We start from the raw sequence: 11,755 nt of genomic DNA on the forward strand, positions 1-11,755 counted from the left end.
ATTACTATATTATATTTATTATATTTATCACTTCCTTTTAGCTGGTATGAATATTTTAAACATTTTTGTAAGAAAAAATATTTTGACGTTTTATGAAATCATATTCGTGGAAAATCAAGATTTTCGAAAAAGTTACTGTAATTAAACAAGATAATGTGAATAATTATTAATTCTTCTTCAGAGTTCGAAATATTTTTTCGGCATTAACATTCTACAAAGGTTCAAATTTATCATCATTTGATTGGAATCTACACCTCTTTGCAGAAAGTAAGGAAGTTTAGAGGCCATCGGTAGCATTGATAACGGAAAGATGAAGAAATCGTTTATTTTGAAGTTCTGTTCAAAGTATTTGTATTTACTTTTTTGATATATTTTCAAAAAAGTTGTAAATATACGAAGTAGAGTAAAACAGGGTAGAACGAAATAGAGGGGAAGAATGAAATAGTTATGACAATCTTTATTCTTTTGCTCTTTATTAATCATTAAATAAACTTTTTGCAAATATTTTTTTGATCATGATGTAGAGAATTTTTTTCTGAATAAAAAGATATCAAATTTTAATTTAAAAAAAAAGGTTTTTTTTATAATTTGTTTAGTTTTCGAATGCGTAATGATAGTTTTTTTTCATTTTTTGAAAAATGAGCATCAAATTCTCGAAAATTAAATTTGTTATCAATGAACTTAACAAGGATGCTAGTAGAACTTCTTATGCTGGTCAGGAATCTTTTTTCAAAATTAAACTTGCTATTCTAGTAAAAAAAGCTATGAGTTAAAAAAGAAAACGGAGACGTGGGATTGAATGAAATACTCTAATTGCTTATTTGTTAAGTGCAGCTTTTATTAAGGTGGTACACCAGGAAGAAAAATGACAAAAAAAAAATTTTTTTTTTTTTTTTTTTTTTAAATTTTATGAAAGATTGACCCTTTAAGTTGACTTTTAAAAAAAACTTTCGATATACTTGTTTAAATATATAGCTTAACTTTGACCTACTTGAGCCCCACTATCATATAAAACTCCCTAGCAACCTCATAGCAACAAGTTTTTAACTTGATTTGGAAGTGATTTTGGACTTGTTTTTTCAATAGCAATTTTGAGATGAAAGCTTAAAGTCATCAAGAAAGAATTGCTCTTGTTTTCCCGGTCTAAACTGCATTGATAGAAGTCACAAACGTTATTAAACAGAGCACAAACATTCTTGTTGCTTATTTGATTTTTTTTTGTTAAGATGTCAAGTAAAAAAATTGTTCTTGAAATGGGTGTTCATTCAGCAGTGATCCATTACAATGATGGTGCAAATGGTGTCTTAAATGTATTAAAGTATTATGGTTTAATCGGTTCAGTAACTTGTAAAAAATCAATTTTAGCAAATATTGCTCGTGTTAAACGAATGAATTTAAAATCAAATAATGAAGGAAAAAGTAGGAGAAAATCTTTAAGATCAAATAAAATGGTTTCCCGTGATGCTGAACAGGATAAGAAAAAAGAATTTTATGTAGCTGGTGGTTTTTAGTAGTTTTAACACTTCAAAGTGATCTAATCTTTTTTATTTCTTGTTTTTTTTGCATAAACGTTTTTTTAGGGTTTTTTAATATTCAAAAGATGATAACTTAAGTACAGTTTATGTTTATGAGCTGAAATTTTCAGGAAATGTTTATTTAATATTGATGCTCCGGTTGACCCATGGGTTTTTCTTGGATTTGGTTAGATAAAAAGTTATTGCTATAAATCTATAGAGGAAGTCAAAAATTTTCAATTTTTTTAGTAAATACGTGATAAAAAGAGTAATTTTTCAAAAAATTTAAAAATGCATGGGTTAAACGGTATATAATAAGTTGTTTTATAACTGTATCGATTTTTAATTCATAATCTTTTCACTAGATAAAGATTTCCGCCATTATGCATTTTTAATAAGTTTTAAAGTTTATCGTTTTAGATAAAAATAGTTATAACACTTTATTAAAACAAGTTTTTATCAAAAAGATACATTTTATATAATATTTCACAGTTTCATTTTTTCCCTGGTGTACCACCTTAATTAAATTTCAAGTTACCAATCAATCTCTATACATTTTTTGGATAAATTTTAAATCAATTCTAATTAAATCTATTCTAATATAAAATATGCCTCGAAACAATTTGCACTCAAAGAAAAAAGAAAAACCATACACCCAAGAGCAAGTTGCGGTTGCAGTGGTAGAACTTACAATGACGTCATCACATTAGTTACCAACTATTTGCAACACCAAGGTCAATCTCATTTGTTTCCTAATGGTACATAAGGGAGAGAATGGTATAAGTTTTTCACAAACCGGTGGAGTCATAAGTTAAGGTGGTAGATACCCTTAATTTGTTGAAATTTTGAAAAAAATTATTATTTTCATATAAGACGTAAAATTTTACGAGAAATGCATTTTGAATGTTATTTTTTCAACATTTTTAACATAAATAGTGAAATAAGCACCTTTTTTATGACTAGTTATTTTTTCTGACAGCAACGCCCTTAGCAACCATCCTCTGACTTGGTTTTAAAGTTATATTAATGATCAGTTTTTGACGATGATAAATTCTTTAGCTGCTTGTTAAGTTGAAGTTATTAGTCATACTTTGAAATTACAATTTAGTTTAGTTTTAGACTTGTGAAGCGTGCAAATCCATACTTTGTTTATGTGTTATTATTACACTTTTTTATTGACAACGTTGAATAAACAATTTGCCAAGAACACATTCTAGAAATAAAAAGAGATCATTTGCTTGTAACTAGTACACACACAAAAGAGAAGATCATGTAACAAATAAACAAAACTTTGCACCTGGTTCTTTACAATCAGCAAATAACTCTAGTTCAGGAAAAATAAAATTCAATCCAATAATTCTTGAAGTCAAAGATGATTAAAACATTATTATTAATTTTGGGTTATTGAAATCTTTAGATGAAGAGATAGCTAGTTGCTCTGACTGTAGAAATAATATTAAAGTTGAAAATAATGAACTTAAGCGACAAGGATTTTGTTAAGAACTAAAACTATTATGTGTCTCAAGCTCTTGTTGATGGCATCAAACTTTTAAAACTTCAAAGAGTATCTCTTATGTTCAAAACAAAAGCAATATCACTAAATATAGTAGCAATACATTATTTGCAACCAATATTCAAATGGTGATAGCATTTGAAGAAATTGGTAGAGGACATAGAGCCATTAAATCTTTTACATCATTATTAAATATGCCACCACCTATTTCTTTAACAGCCTATAATAGTATTATTAATGTTTTGCATGGTATAAATACTAGTATCTGTAAAGCATCTATGACTAAAGCAGCCATGGAAACAGCAAAACTAAGAGAACAGGATAGTGATGAATAAATGACCTGTACAGCTTCTGTTGACGGTTCATGGCAGAAGAGAGGACACACCTCGCTAAATGGTATTGTCTCTATCATTTCAACTAATAACGGAAGTGTTTAGACTATGAAGTTCTTTAAAAAAAGTGTCATAGTTGTGCGAATGGAAGCATAAAAAACAATCTCCTCAATATAAGAACTGGAAACTCAATCATGTTTGCCAGGCAAATCATGCAGGTAGCTCTGGTTCCATGGAAGCTATTGGGGCTGTTAAAATGTTTTCTCGTTCCATATCTGAAAATAATCTTAAGTATTCCGAATACGTTGGTGATGGCGACGCTACATCATTTAATCAAGTACAATTATCTAAACCTTATGGAGAGATTTTAATTACCAAGCTGGAATGTACTAGACACATTCAAAAACGCGTAGGTACTCGTTGCAGAAATATTCATATAACTCATAAAAATAAAAAGTTATCTGATGGAAAAGGTGTCTCAGGAATAGGTAGACTCAGTGAAAAAGGTATCAATACTCTTCAAAATTGTTTTGGTAGGGCTGTTAGGCAAAATATTGGTAACATTTATTTAATGAAAAAATCTATATGGGCAACGTTGCTTCGCAATACAAACATTTTTGATGAAAATGTTCGTCATCAGTTTTGTCCACGCAACAAAGATAGCTGGTGTTTATAGCAGGCTGACAAAATAACAGGTAACAAAATCTATAAAAAAAACTTGAGCCTTCCAATTGCAATTAAAGATTTATTAATTCCAGTTTAGTCTAGTCAAATTAGGGTCCAACCTGGACAAAATTTGGATAAAGATGAATTTGGTATCATTCGAAGCGTAATTTTATCTACTTTAACATATCCAAAATCCACCAAAATCCATATTGGGCAAAAAAAGTTATGATTATTTTAGCTCACCTCACTTTTATTCAAATTTATTGAAATACAAAAAAAACCCGTCGTGTCAACCGTCAATAAGTTGTAATAACTTATTATAAAGTTGCTTATTCTTTATGAAATTTTGCGCAGATATAGCCTAATGTGTAAAAATTTAAAAAAATGTAATGTGCTTCAGAAATCTTTTAAATGCTGATGTCAGCAGTTTTTTTACAATATTTTTTATATAGGCTAAAACTAATAGTATATTAAAACACCTTTACTTAAAAATTTATTAGATATATAGTTGATATTGAGACGGAAATAAAAAAAAACTTGTTTATTAGTATAACTATTTAAAAAAACAAGCATTTTTGAAATGTTTTCTTTCATAATAAATATATTTTTAACTACTTTTGAATAATTTTTCATTTAAAGTTTAAATATTAGTGCTTTTTACACTCGACTAATATAATTAGAAATAATATCAAGTCAAAAATTTTTTCAAAAATGTTTCCATCTCCATCTTTACTACTTTCATATTCATTTTCGCTGTCATCGATATTGACGTTATTTTTTGGTGCATTTGTGCACTCCAAACCTTGGCACTGTCCGCAGGCTGTCATGCAATTTATTCCATGACGTTGACATTGGCATTGTTTTCCACATGGTGTTTTAGTATTAGTGCCGCAGTTACATCTTATGATATTAAGAATGTGAATTGGATCCTGAATAAAAAAATACTGAAGTTGAAAAGTTAATTAAAACTATTTTTGGGAGCTGGTTTAAACTTAGATTGTTTATTGAAAAATGAGTATTTTCAAGAAATCCGTTTTGAAAGTAAAATCGGCATTTGTGGTTTATTTTTCTGCTCCAGTATACGTACCTTGTCTGTCTTTATAGGTACTAAAACGTAATTTTCCCTTCTCCATCCCTACTTTGTTTCATCCATATTGACTTCCAACGATTCCTGAATTTGTAAATACACTCGAAACAAAGGTACTTGATCGCGCTTTCAGTAGGTGGTAGTCGTTCTGGCTAAAAAAAATATGATCATTGTCTTGCATACCATACATGTTCAAAACCACTTGTATTCCAACATTAGCAACCTGATCTTGTGTTGCAAAGGGATCTTGGAATACAGTACATAAAGATTGAGCGAACTCACTAGTCGATTCAATAAACTTCAGTACAGCTATCTTTCCTTGACTAAAAAGCGCAGAGGTAGTATCACATCCACTCCATGCATGGATAAACAACAAACATTTTTTCACGTGATATGATAAACTTAATGTTACATTCTTTATGCTGATTGTTTCCGTATTTTTTTTCGTAATTATTTTAGCTTTGCGGTGCAAAAAAATCTCACTCATGGCTTGATCCCACATGTGAACCAACATAACAAGAATGTCTGTATCATCAGCTTGATAGTCACACATTTTCCATTTTGTACAAGCTCAATTCCTTTTGTAGTAATGGTTCTGTCAGCGTCTCCTTCGCATTCCGCTACAATATGACCTTTTTCTCTTAGCTTTATTACCAATGCTTTGATCAAAGCAGTTTTGTTATTACTGTTTGACAGAAATTCAGATTGTTTGCAGTTCACTTGGTTTTTTGGTTTGAATACAATGTTGATAGACTTTCTTGTTCTCCTTTGATGTTCTTGATCTTTGATGGATGATTTGTAACCATTAAAAATAATTAAAGTATGATTACCATACTTTTTTGTAATATATGTACAATATTGTTCAATAATGTCTGAAAATGTAGCTGGGAGACTCCAAAAAACTCGATGCAGCAAAGCTCGGCCGTCATAAATATAGGTTGTGTCATTATTCACTGTTAAAATAGTTGAATCCTTAATGAGTTCTCTACCAAGCTCTGCTTTGTTTGGTTTCCTCATTAATCCATCTTTGAAGAGAGATGTGGGCTCCGGTGTTAAATCATATTCGAAGCATTCAGTTAAATCTTCAACCCTCTCAATTAGCATGATTAGTCTTTGGAACAAAACATAAGGAACTACTTGGACTGCATCGCCATTAACTTTAACAGATGGCATCAACTTGGCAAGTGTCTTGACCTGCTTTGAACGCTTGATAACTGCTTGATTGACTGCAATATTATTAAGACTGTTTTGAATCTCTAAACCCACATTTTCTGCTTGATCACAATTGATTTCATCATCCTTATCAGCACATAGGCCAGTAAATATACATTGAAGTCCTGAGTCTTGAAATTCAAATGGGTTAAACAGCTCGAGCTGCTCCTTTAATGCTTTAAAATCTTTAGTATTTCTTTTTCGCCGAGACTCACCAGATTCACATTGTTGCTGACTGCTCTCAAAACGATGCTTTGTCAATGTTAACATGGAATTATGGATTGCTCCGCATTTGTGCAAGGTACTGACCCAAAGATTCCTTGTAGTCTCTGACATACCCCTTCCTCTGGTTAAGCCTCCATTGCTTTTTATTGATTTCATCATGCACTGTCCAATTACTAAATCAGGCCAAAGACCAGCCCAATATCGATCTGTGCGTCTAATACAATGGTAACCTGATTTACAGTGCTGCTCATAAAGCCAAGGATGTTCTGAATTAAGTGAGTGCATGGATTGTAGATATAACCGAGCACTTTTGGCATGTTTATATGCCCTGTTGCGGCAAATAAATTAAGCATCAGCCTGATGGCTTCCAGATGTTCGTGCCAATTCCCAGTTCTCTCTGCTCTGATGAACATTTTGATAATGCTAATGTATTCAAGATATTGCAACCATAGTTTTGCTGTTCTGGTTGAATGGGAAAGCTGTATTTTTAAATTTTCAATAAGATTTGTGAATCTTATAACTACACTGCTATTGTTTATCTCTTCCAAATCCATGTTTCCTTGGACCAGATCCTGATACATATTTTCTAGAGAACTATCAGCTTCATCTTTAGGGCTTTGTTTAAAAAGTAGACTCATCAAGAAAGACTCAACTAAGAAGTGAGCTCTTTGTGCTCTATAGAGCACTAAGAGCTCACTTATAGCTATACTTATAGCTATAGCTACTGCTTTACCAGTCATTGTATGCGTGACAGAGTTGCTTGCATAAATAAGTTCGAGTAATCTATTCAGCCCTCATGACCATACCAATACTTCCTAGGAAGCTCATTAAGATGTGGAATCCTCCCAATCGAATAACTTATCCAATTACTTAGACTTTGCAATTTCGTAAGCTTTTAACCATAAAGGCTGATCAAAAGTTACACTTGGAATAGGTAAATTGATTAATTTTGCTTGGTTTTGTATAAAAAAAAGTGCAGAATGAATGCAGTTTTCATCAGATGGGTTTAAGTTAATGATAGGCGCCATGAATATCTCACTTTTTCCGGGATGACAGTTACTATTATGATGAAGTTGATATGATATGATAAAAAGATTTTTGGTGGATTTTGGATATATTAAAGTAGATAAAATTACGCTTCGAATGATACCAAATTCATTTATATCCAAATTTTGTCCAGGTTAGCCCTTTTTTAGACTTATTTTGACTAGACTAGTTTGGCATGACTTAACAACAGATTCGTTGTTGTTAAAATGTTTCCATGGCCAAACTCAAAATAGAAACAAATGCTTAAACAGTATGGTGTGGATAAAATGTCCAAAGGAGATTTTTGTATCTAGAAAACTTCTTGAAATATGTATTTGCTCTACCGTTATTGAACTTAATGATGTTAAATCTGGTTTAACACCAATAATACAAGCACTTGGATTGCCAGTTTCAAAGTTTATGCTAAATGCGTTTAGAAAAAGTGATACCGAACGCATAAAGAACATTCAGAGAAAGTCATCAACCAAAGGCATAAGGATGAGAAGAAAATTTAGAGCTATCAGAAAAGGATTCCTGGATAGAGAGAAGGAAAATGACATAATCCCAGCTTATTCAGCAGGCTCATATTAATAAAATCATAATGTTTTTGTTAGTTTAATTTTATTTTTGTGTTTTTCTTAGTATTTAATTTTTAGCAATTTTGTTAACTTTAAAGCATGATATTTCAAGATCCACATAAGCTTTTAGGTTGAAATTTTCACAGTACATTCTTTAGTTTTAATAGCAGGAGGTGAACCAAAACTAATGTTTGATACAAAAAATAAAAATTCTATGGCTTTTTTTATGAGCATTTACTATACAAAATAATATCAATCAGTAACAAATATCAATATCTTTTGAAATATTTTATAGTATGACTTAGTTTTGGTTCAACTCCTACATTTATATACAATAAAGAACTGGTAAAAATTTGAAATCTCAAACTCTTTTAGCTTTCCAGATTTTATGTTTACAAAATGCAAAAAATAACCCTTTTTTTAGTATTAATCGAGGCAAAAAGGCTTGATCAACTATTTTTTTAATTTAATTTTTTCAAATTATTTTGTTTTGAATAAAATTAAAAATAGTAAATTGTTGTTCATTTTGTTATTCTGATTTTTTGATTTTATGGGTATGTACTACCTTAAGCATCAGGGCCATAGGCAGCATTTCATCACTCAGAGCTGCTTCTTGCACGCAAGTAGTATTAAATTATTTCAACACACTGCAAAGAGAATTCAAAGAAGCAGGTATTAAAAATAACACTTCATATCATTTGTGGAATTTTGATGAAATTGGCTTTTCTGGTGATCAAGGCAAGCAACATATAGTTTGCCGTGTCACGAAATAAATAGTAGCCCGGGTGAATAAAAATGAGCAGTTGCTTTTACTCAGTAATTGGTCAGCTTTACGTGAACAAAAACTTCAGCAGTTTTTCTGATACTTTTATTCATGTAAATGTAAGCAATTTACTCAGTAATTGCTCAATTTTACGTGAATAAAAACTTAAAAAAAGTGCTTGAAGTTTTTATTCACGTAAAGCTGACCAATTACTGAGTAAAAGCAATTGCTCATTTTTATTCACCCGGCCTATTCCCTATTATAAAACTTCCCCCCGACCAAAATATACTTTCCGAAGGGAAAATTTATTTCGAAATAATATTTCCCCTCTTGTATGATTTTTTCCTCCATCTGCGAAATAAAATTTCCTCGGCTTCATTAGTTCCCCCTAAATATTTTCTTAAATATACAAATTGATATGATTGCGCAATAAAATGTTGAGGAATGATCTAATTAAATACTAACTCTTAATAAATATACTATCTCTTTAAATGCTAAATTAACCTTCATAAAAAAATAAAGTTTTAATCAAACGCATTAACAAAAAAAAATTGAATGTCAGATAAGTTTGAACTCGGTTTTATTAAACAAATTGATGACAATAAAATTATGTTTGATTGTTAACAAAATAACTTCGTGCAAGCTTAGAACGTTTTTGAATGTTTTAAAAAGCAAAGGCTCGCTAGTTTTCGATTATTTGGACTATTTATGTACTAGTAATTCAAATCTGTATGAGTATTTCGTTATGCATAAAAAAAAAATTTCATAAAAATGTGGATCATTTTTAATAAACTTTTGGAAGATCTTATATTGAAATTAGACAGAATCCGCAAAAATGTCAGCTTATCATTCCCAGACTAATGGACAGACAGAAAGGTGATAAATGGTTATACTCTTTTTTTATTTTTGTATAGTTTTTATAATAACTTTTAAATTTGTTTTTTGTGTGAAAAAGGGGCATTATTTAATAGTTTAAATACAACAGTTACTAACTATAACTTGTTTATTTATTTTACACAATAGGTTCAACCAAACATTGATAACACATATAATAAAGCTTTTTAATAACGAAACAAACGACTGGGATGAACATCTGGAGCCGGTGGCTTTTACAAATCGAATAAATAAACAAATTTCTAAAAAATACTCTTCCTTTGAGATTATGTATGGAGTTAAAGCTCAGATTTCAATCAATATGGAAAACCGGACAAGAGGGATACTTCTGTGGGATACTAAAGTTAACGAAGCCAAACAAGGATTACGAATGGGTGAGTTCATTTGCAGTTGGCGACAAAGTTTTGAAATGCAATAGACGCAAAGACATACGAATGGGCGATAAGTTAGCTCGAAGATTCCACGGCCCTTACACATTAATAAATGTTTTAGACAAAGGAGTTTATCGATTTCAAGATAAAAAAAGAGTATTGAAACAAGTTGTTAACGCTATCAACCTAAAAAGATGGAATGAACCATAGGAATACGCCATGTCAATTAGAATTGCAACCTCCGGTCAGAATATTGGTGAAGTTATAGCAACAGAAGCATTTAAAAATTCAGTCGAAAAAACGATTATCAAAAAAAGGTTTCAAAATTAGAACCCTGGATTTCAAAGTACAGTCAAAGAATTGGAGAGCAACAGATCCTGACTTCAGACGCATGGTTGAACGACAGAATTATAGATGCGGTCAACAAAATGGTTTCAACACATCTTGGTAACAAAAACAATCAATCAACTCATCTAGTTCAGACACGATCTGGGTTCGAAGCAGTCACCTGTGAGTCGATCATCATTCTTTACGACATCAAACATTGAGTGACAACTGTATGCATTGAAGGAGAAGTTTTGCATTTAGATAGCCTTAATAGCTCCGTTTCAAACTATGTTAAAGCTAAAATGAGACAACTCTATGTTAGGCTTATTAATCCCGATGGTTTTCTTCCAGTAATGGTAGTACCATGCGCGCTACAACCGAATGCTTCAGACTGCGGTGTTTACCCAGCTGCCTTTGGATTTCAGTTGGCAATTTATGGAAAAGATGGTATGACGCAAACATTTGAAAACAAAATGATGCACTCTCATCTCATTTGCTGTTTGGAAACATAAATCGTCACACCTTTTCCAAGAACCGTCTCTTGTAAACATGAACGCAAAAAGGCGATGCAAACTATCGACATTTAGAACATGTTATTTAGTATTTTTAAACTGTATTTTAACTGCTAAATTACGTTTTTATTTTACCTTGATCGCTTTTTTTTAAAAATAAAATACTGGGGGCCGTATGAATATTAACGTTCCTTAGTATCGGTCATAATCAACGTTCACGCATGTTATTTAATAAATAAAACAGCGTAACAATAATTACTAATGTTTTAGCAAAAAAACAAAAGTTTTAGTAAAAATTTTATCGGGGGAATACTTATTACGGGCGGGGAAAAAATAATGTATCCCCCCGGAATGTTTATACTAGAATATACTTTCCAGAGGAAAGGTTTGTCCCGGTACATACTTTTCGGGGGGACAAAAATATGGGGGGAACATTTGTCACGCGACACCGGAGTGGAGCAAAACGAACATTGAAATAGGTTGGCTACAATGAAAAAATCCATTTTACAGTTGGAAATTGCATCAATCCTGGTGATAATCGTCTTGCTCCATATATTAATTTTAAATCAAAAAACGTCTGTACAAAGATTGGTGCTAAAGTGGTCTAGAAAATCCCGTAAACGCTATATCTCCAACCAGATGCATGAAAGATAAGCAACTTGTGAATTGGCTCCATGGCGTGTATGTTCCCGCAATTAAAAAAAGTCCCATCTAATTAGTTTAATCTTTACTTTA

The 11,755-nt window shown here is 31.2% G+C and overlaps 2 pseudogenes; one reads left to right on the forward strand and one right to left on the reverse strand.

Moving 5' to 3' along the window:
- Positions 1-5,170: 5,170 nt before the first annotated feature.
- LOC149882651 (uncharacterized) lies at positions 5,171-7,392 on the reverse strand (annotated as a pseudogene).
- A 456-nt stretch (positions 7,393-7,848) lies between these two features.
- On the forward strand, positions 7,849-11,095 carry LOC149882652 (uncharacterized; annotated as a pseudogene).
- Positions 11,096-11,755: the final 660 nt, after the last annotated feature.

This window comes from Hydra viridissima, unplaced genomic scaffold (genome assembly GCF_058129835.1).
Source record: "Hydra viridissima isolate aposymbiotic clone 2 unplaced genomic scaffold, HvirCarnegie_v1 scaffold_10, whole genome shotgun sequence".
NCBI classification, from domain to species: domain Eukaryota; kingdom Metazoa; phylum Cnidaria; class Hydrozoa; order Anthoathecata; family Hydridae; genus Hydra; species Hydra viridissima.